General features: G+C 40.3%; 1 long non-coding RNA gene across 1 annotated transcript; it reads right to left on the reverse strand.

Moving 5' to 3' along the window:
- Positions 1–3,987: 3,987 nt before the first annotated feature.
- LOC135899198 (uncharacterized) lies at positions 3,988–6,751 on the reverse strand. The gene is made up of 3 exons (XR_011514807.1): positions 6,595–6,751; positions 4,807–4,891; positions 3,988–4,044 (listed from the first exon to the last, which is right to left on the reverse strand). It is a non-coding gene; the product is annotated as an uncharacterized lncRNA (long non-coding RNA).
- Positions 6,752–8,563: the final 1,812 nt, after the last annotated feature.

Below are 8,563 nucleotides of genomic sequence, written 5' to 3' on the forward strand. Positions count from 1 at the left end.
TGGCCAGTGCACCACCAAAGAGCACAACCACTTATTCCCTTTGTCTGCACTGCCTTACCATTTGCAAAGTCACTGTCGTTCATGCCGCCGTAACCCAACCTTCAATTATACTATTATCCTCTCATGTCGTCGCAACTAACAAGAGAAATAATTGAAGCATTCCATGCGTACAGATTAAAGGAATAATGCATTAGCCAGGCTTTAGTGACCCTTTCATCCAAGGAAATTTACTACCTTGGCCACCAAGTTATAATGTAGCATGACATTATGTGTTCTTTTCATTATTTAACCTGTCTCCCGAGTTTCTTTTCTTTTTACATTTGTGTTGTTTCATACTTAGTTCCCCATTTTTTTATCACTTTCTATCACTTTTTTATCATTTTTTATTGGCTTTGTACATCTACATGTGCAATCTTTTTCTTGCATACTGATCCTTTTGGATGTACATAAGGCCTCTTCAATAAGTTTGTTTGCAAGTACAGCACATGTCCTGTCATTTTCTGTCTTTGCCATTATGTTTAGCAGTGCTGTCCAGTTAAACTTGTGGAGCACAAGTATAAAGTATATAAACAACCAAAAGAAAATAATCGCTTAGTCACTAGATTTTCACTTTTTCTTTTCAATGGAGCAACCTTTGCTAACATTGGAGCAGTGGCTGCCAAGAAAAACTTTTTCCCTTCCCATGTATTTTGACAGGATGTTCAGACTAAGGCTTCCCCTCAAGGCAAGTCACTGACACATGAACATTTTGTCTCTGAGGAGCCCTTGCTACTGTTTTGACCTGTCACTAGCTATACATAAGCAAGACTAGGAAACAGTGAATCTTTGAGGTAACTTAGATGTCCTTCAGCTCCACTTAAGAGTGCTAATACTTGCCATAAAGTAGTGAATTGAGCCTGAGTCATAACCGTGCTAAAGTGGCGTGGTTTATCCCACAGCTCACTACACTTACTGCTTACAGTTCAGGTGCACTTACAGTTGTCAAAAATGCTTCCTTGCGCTCTTTAACGAGACAGGGCAGCAAACAAATTGCAGCAGTCTCCATCAAATATGGAAGGAAAAGTGCTGAATGTAAGCAGGTCAAACAGGGTAGCACCAAAGCAATACACTGTCGCCCCGCCAGGATAAGTAGCCATGACATTAGTAGGCCTGACAAACGATACGTTGCACCTTAAAGGCATGTCTATCTAGGATTCATATGTCAATACTTCAAACAGCTAATTAAAAAGAACCAATTTCAAGAATCCCTTTCTGTTTTGTTGCAAATTTTGGCCTTTTAAATGTTTATACCCACAGCACCTACTTGGAGATGTCTGGAAAATATATTTAAACAGCGGGTGTGTGCAAATAGTAATTTCCGAGACCGACATGAAAATGAGTAGAGTAGTGACAAAAGAAAATATATTTTTCAAATATCTTTCTAATAAAACAGGAATTTTCACAATTACTATAAAACGATGTGGACATCCTAGTATTCCTTATGTTAGCGAGTTTCCGTCATCATTACATAGCAGATTATGAAGGGTTATTTGTTAGATGCACTAATGGAGCATTAAGATCAGGTAAGCAGTTTCTTCATAACAACAGGACTCTTAGGAGTGCAAACGCTCTCTGTAAACCGGCAAGTATGGCTCCTCCAGTGAGTAGTTTGATCCACTACATAAGCTATCATGTTCTATGTCTATACTATTCCCACACGGATGACATTCGCCATACCTTTACTTCAGTTCACTCATTAATTACACTTTCCTCAGCATGATCATCATGATTAAACATATATTAGTGAATTCGAATGATCAAGCAGAACAGCCTCTTTACCATTTTTTTTGTCCTCGGTGACAGCCTCCAAGCGACTGTTAAAGTCCGCAAGAAATGCCTCAAGATGCCGTTTCTTCTGGGCTCTTTCAATTACCTTCTTTGCAACAGCACGCAGTAGGGGTCGCAGTGTTGTACTCAGGTCAACACCTGTTTGCAGCATAAACTCGTTGTGAAGCTTAATGGAGGAAAAATAAAAGATAAAATGGTCAGTCCTTACATTAGCCCTTTGCTCTAAAGCAAAGAAAATAAAAAAATTGCAGTCCCTCGTCTCACAGCCTGATTGTTTTCAAATTCTCTGGCTGTACAAGCAGTGTATTTTGCCTAAAGCAGTTTGCGCAACTCATATTGGAAGCCTTGAGCTACAGCTCGAACGCACAAAACTAACCGTGATGGAAATAAATGCATGCTGCAAGAACTACTAGGAATGTGTTATCTGCTAGCTAACAAGTGGGTTAACTTAGTCTTTACATGGTGCAAATTGGACGATAAGCTACTTGAACAATAGCATTCACCTGAAATATTCTAAAATATTATAATGCCACAAAATACCCTAGCAGCTTTCAAAACTAGAGAACAGGCTATGAGCATACAATTAAAGCAATGAGGCAGGCAGCAGCTTTAGTTTCTTTTTTGAAAGTTACACTTAAACTTTGCGTAGACTAGGGGTGCGATCTTGTACGCGTTCCAAAATAAAACGGAGGCGGTTCATTCCACCGAGCCAAATATGATTCGTCAATTTGAACTGTGCCGAGCGCCATGACATCAATTGTGACGTGATATCTGCTGTCAATCATTCCGTGTCGTCTGCTATTGTACGAACGGAATGGAACATACCGCCTATTTCGTGACGTAAAGAACGGACCGCCTCCGTTCTATTTTGGAACGCGTACAAGATTGCACCCAAGAAGTCCATTGCACGTACAAGGACTGGTCATGGCATCACTATGCATTGCATGGAGCCATGGCATTCCATATCACAAATATGTCATGCAAAGTATAAGAGAAAGATTTTCTAAGTGCCTTTCTGCAAGCAACTAACATGCCAATGAATGATGGGGAAATTTTAGGGATACCTTATATCAAAGGACACCATGTTCTTCCTCTCCTCTTTTATCTAATGGCTCACAGGATCCAAGCAGTGAACAGCGAGCATGAGTCCTTGGAATAGTTTTTTTGTCATGAAACTTGTGATAAACCTTGTTCGGCTGCCCAAAGTAGCTGTGACATAGCACAGAGTTGTTTGGAGGGCCACATAGCCATTTAACCCCGAGAAGGCTAGCTTGTGTTCATATTCCAGCAAGCCAAGTACGTAGCCATTCCAATTACTGCAGTGTTTCAGAACGCTTAAAAATGGTGCATTCGTGCAACTACTAAAATCACAATTTGTTAAAGAAAGATTGATGGAAGCACAATGAATGCAAACAGTACAGTCCAAATACTATTATGCTTACTAAACAGAACATAAGTGCACTATGACTTAAACTTATTCAAAGGCAGTTATAGTGAACATGTAAAACTTCCACAGTACAACACTGATGCTACAGTGAAACCTAAATAATAAAACACAATCATTGCACTCCCAGATTTTAAAAATTTTACATGTGCCATTAGAGCAGTTTTTATGACTGCGCATTATTTCACCTCCTTCTGCAACACTGTAGGAGAGCCCACAAACCTGGCCAGAATGCGTATGGAAGTATGTTGCACCCCCATGCAGTACAGGAAATGTATTTGGTAACCAAGCATACAACAATACATTTAAAGAAACACAGCAGTAATTACCATGGCGCTTAATTTCAGAGCTGGATATTCATCCGTGATAGCCTGGATTGTTGGGCACTCCTTTTCAATCCAGTCCCGTCGAGTTCTGAATGTCCGTAACATGCAATCTGTGACATATGAAAAGTTCGCCTTTGGTTTCAGAAGCTCCTTTTTCATGGAAGCAATGTGGCTTCTGATGCTGCTCTCATCTTCGCCATCCCACACTTCAACAACCTAAGAAAGAAAAAAATGTACCAGACACCTTTCAAACTAAATGATGTTACATGCCAACGCCAGGCAACTGATGCTTACAGCAGTAGGTCTTTTCATTCTTTTCGCCATTGTCTCGCCACTGGCCAATGTACTTGTGGGGGTCCATTTGGTAGGCACAATTTCTCCATGCTGTATCTTTATCTTTCTCCTTTCATACTTCGCCTTGAAGCGCAACGATTCCCTCCAAGAATCCTGAAAGTTCAAAATGTCAACATTTTATTACATCTCACAATATGGTTACTAATATGTTTTGGTTATTACTGCAAAGCAGAGCTAGAAATTGGCAGATCTGCCAGTTGATAGCATTGCTTTGAAACATTCTGAAACATTAAGACAAAATGTGCATTTTTTTCTAAAGCACTGTGCTGCTTTCAATAACGTTTTGCTTACTGGGGTATTCTAAAGCATGCATCAAGAAATTAAAATACGCAAATTAATGTTCAGAGTGGTTAGGGCATGTGCAAGGTGCTACGGGTCACTGTAACATGCAAATACTCTCTCAGGTGTTCACATTACGTGCATGAGATGAACAACACAGACCTCATTACCAGCCATGTTGAGAGCTGGCAGTGCACATGCTAGCTAATCAAAAGCCTACATGTGAATGTACCCGCTAGTAATCGCGGCAGCTATGGGAGAACTAAAGCTATGTGCAAAATATATTTGGCCAAGGCATACTTCTGTGCAGTACCAAATGCAACAGATGAAACGATATTGCACAGCAGTCACTGATAAGCCATAATTTTTCAAACAGATAAAGTGCTGTGCCACTAACAAAAACACCGTGGCAGTACTACAGGCACATCGCACGTGAAAGTAAAATTTTACCATAAACATAACATGTTCCATCTATCTTACTATATTTTGCTGAAGAAAAAAAAATTATGATCAAAGGACGAACTGCTGCAGATATTACTTAGTAGAAATCAGCAATACGTAAAAAGTAAAGCTTACATATCCAGTTCCAGTGCTGTCAGCCAAACTGGGGTATTTTGCTACCAGCGCTTTGCTTGCTTCCTCATACAGCTTTCCTGGATGCCTAAACAAAAACCAGTGTTACCAGAGAGGTCAGCGAGCCATGTGTATCAAAATTCAAAAGAAGAAAGCGTACACATTCTCTACTAATAGTGTAATTACTGCAAGTAACACAAAGAGAGGCACTGTAAAAATCAGTAAAATCAAGTGTGCTTACTGATTAAGGTAATGGGCATTTCTCACACAACACAAATTTCTGACTTAATTGAGGTAGTGGGAGCAATACCAGAAACGCTACAGTGCTACAGGACTGATTTTTTGGTGTTAATGCCACAGATTGACTTGCTGGCTATGAAAGTTGAAAGTGTAACTTTCATTTGCCTGACCACCTGTTGCTCCTATTATGCACCAAAATTGAGTATATTAGTGTCGTGCCTTTTTACTTTGTGAAAAAGTGACTATTTATTCACAGCTTGTGGTCTTGGGTTCTAAAAATAAATAAATGCTGATTGCTAAAAATAAATAAATAAATTGAAGAGTGCACTAATTCCAAGATAATTTTTTCTCATGATTTCAAATGTTACGAGCGCCTTTGCGAGAAAAGCAAAGCCATATCAAGCTGGAAATGTTCATTTTCGACACCCCATGGCTTCGTAGATTGTCATTGTGATCAATCCCGAATTACGAATTATTTTGATTTCTAGTACCATGCCAGCAAAGCGACACTCAGCGAGGTGAACTCGCTCGAAGGGTCACTAAATTTGCTCACGTGACTGGGATATGTCAAGTGCATTTCTGTGGCACAATCCAAGGATGTGTATACAAATGCAAGCAACATGTGTCCTAAAATACCTTAAGTTCTTTGCTGAACTTTTCTTAACTGTGCTGTTAACTTTTACATCACAGCTGACACCTAATGATCAAAATCAGTTAGTTGAATCATGATTATCTTTTGCATTGTTTTAGATAGTCCCTAAGTAGGAACAGGCTGTATATGAACCTGCATGCTCATGCAAGCATACTTCTCTTAGCTGTCAGTTTACAATTACTGCACATTGGCCAAAACTGAATGAGCAACATTGCATGCTTGCATTGACAACACTTTTGCACACATACATGCTAAGAAACAGTGTGTACTACAAAAAATGAAACAGGAGGCTCACTTTGTTTAGCACTATACAGTAGACCAGATAATTCTTACTCAAGGGGACCCCAGAATTTCATTTGAATTATCACATGCAAGCATAAACATGACTTGGGGAAACATATTAGCCTATACTGTAATGAAATATTCATTTATTCGCATATTTAAAATCAACTGCAAATTGTTGACGGCTTTTAGCAGCTTGTGACTTCAAAACTAAGTTTTCTATTCCAGCAAGGGCAACCAGTTCTTTTCTCCTCATGGTTTTGACAGCTTTGACAACTGCAGGCAGGCAATCAGCTTCATTTTCAGCTGTTTGAAAGATATATGCACTCAAATGTTCGGCTGAAGTGACAAAGGCAGCTGATATTTCCGGTACGGACAATAAAAATAAGTTTGAACTAGCAGAATTAACCAAATGCTGCAGTTTGAATTAAGCGGCTTTTAAGTACATTAAAAACATAGTGGGTCAAACAAAAATACAAGATTTGTTTGAATTAACTGAGACTACAAAATATCCAAGTTTGAATTATTGCAAGTTTACTGTAAGAAGGCCATCCAGTGCAACAAGATAACAGCATTGTAAAAACAAGGTGCGCAAAAGTATATAAACTGCCTCTCACATTCCATATGAGCAGAGGTCATGAAACAACCACTGGATGAGTCGCTGCCTCTTTTCAAAGTGCATCCCAGCACGATGTTTCTCAACAGCCATTTGGATGTCCAGCGGTACTGGTGGGAGTGTGTATGACGTAAGTGTAGGTGCTAGCTGCAGCGGCATTTGTGCTGCTTCAACGTCCAAAACATCCACAACTCTGCAACAGTAGGTCAAAATAACCACAGCTATAAAACAGCAAGAAGAATCTCCGAATTTTTCTATAGTGAATAAAAGAGCTGGTAGTCAACTGGTAGTCAATCTTCAAGATTCTTTCTTACAGCTAATGAAAACATAGAAATAAATTTAATCGTATATTAGTAGGAAAATTATGAATACCTGCGCTCGTGGCGTTATAGGCGATTCTTCTAATGGAAAACATAGGTAAAATCCTATGGAAGTTTAGTGCAGGGAACATACAGACAGACAATAAAGTATATCAAGCACGGGCACCAACAAATGTACCATTTGTTGAGCATGCACTCGAGGAAAATATGTGACGACAAAAAAAGTGTTGAAAAAGTGCCTTCATAAGATTGCACTCAGAATGGTGCAGGTTTGTGGATGCTTCATTTTGCCGCAAACAGAAGCATTATTTTTGTCAAAGAATGCCTCTAATGCATACTGTGACATGCGCTTTTGCTTCTGCCTACAATTTGCCTACTGAAATCGTGACTCGCATTCACATGCAAAGTGCATGGCCAAATGTGCATACCTATTCTCTTCCTTGCAATTTCAGCATCCTCCTTAAGATACTCATTTGCGCATAGTTCTGTCTGGCCAATGTAAACTTTGTTGCATGATGTAGTTATGAAGGGACACCCACATTGTTTTATGTTGCGCAAGTGTCCTTAGCTGGACTTGTTAGTATAAGTACATTATGACAAAACAGTGCGGACGACGGGACTCGTAAAACGGCCAGGTGCTGGACAGAATATTGCCCTGTTCGTTTTTCACCCATCCCGTCATTTGTGCTGTTTTGCCATAATTATCTTATATTCTCATTTGCTTTCAGCATGCACCCGGGAGCAGAGTTCTTGCAACTTATTAGGGTCTGAAGAAGTGAGAGGGTCAACATGTCTGCCTGCAACTTTTTTGAGGTTGTATGAAATCCTGTGTAAATGTAGACAACCTTTGGCCTTTCCTTCAAGCGTTCAGGCCCTTTACTTTACCCTTCCAGCAGCAAGTTAAGCTCTGCGAGAGATACTCCGCCACAGCAATGAAAACCACAAGGAGGCCCACTGAAGAAAAGGTGGCCTACCTGGAAATCAAATGTATTGTACGAGATGTCAGCACTACTTCCAGAGCCCAGATTCTATGCACAGTCATGCATACCACTTTTTCAGAATGATCAAGTGGGCATAATGAAAAGGCAGAAGTCCTTTCTGGGCAACGTAGAAAGTACCCACAACGTACATGATCAGAACACAATTTCAGTTTCAAATCGAGAAGCTGCGATCTATCCTTCCCACCTGCCGCATGCCATGGTGGCTCAGTGGCTCTGGCGTTGCTCTACTAAGCGTGATGTTGCGGGTCCGATTCCTGGCCATGGCAGCTGCATTTCCATAGGGTGAAATGTGAAGGCACTTGTGTATGTGCATATAGGCTTATACAAAGAAGCCCAGGCATTCAAAATAATCCAGTGGCTCCCACCACAGCATGCCACACAATCAGATCGTGGTTTTGTAACGTAAAACTACAGAAACACATTTCTTTACACGTTGGCAAGAAAGGCCTTGTGCCTTTTGATTCTGCCCACTCAAAGATTGAGAAAAAGTGTCTTGCATGGCAGCGCATGGAATCTGTGCTCTGGAACTAGTGCCCACATATCATACAATACCTTTGACTTCCAGGCAGGCAGACTTTTTTTCGGCAAGCTTCCCTATGACGGTAGTTTTTGCTGTGGCCGAGTGTTTCATTGAAAGTGCGAAACTTGG

Source organism: Dermacentor albipictus, chromosome 5 (assembly GCF_038994185.2).
Source record: "Dermacentor albipictus isolate Rhodes 1998 colony chromosome 5, USDA_Dalb.pri_finalv2, whole genome shotgun sequence".
Lineage (NCBI taxonomy): Eukaryota > Metazoa > Arthropoda > Arachnida > Ixodida > Ixodidae > Dermacentor > Dermacentor albipictus.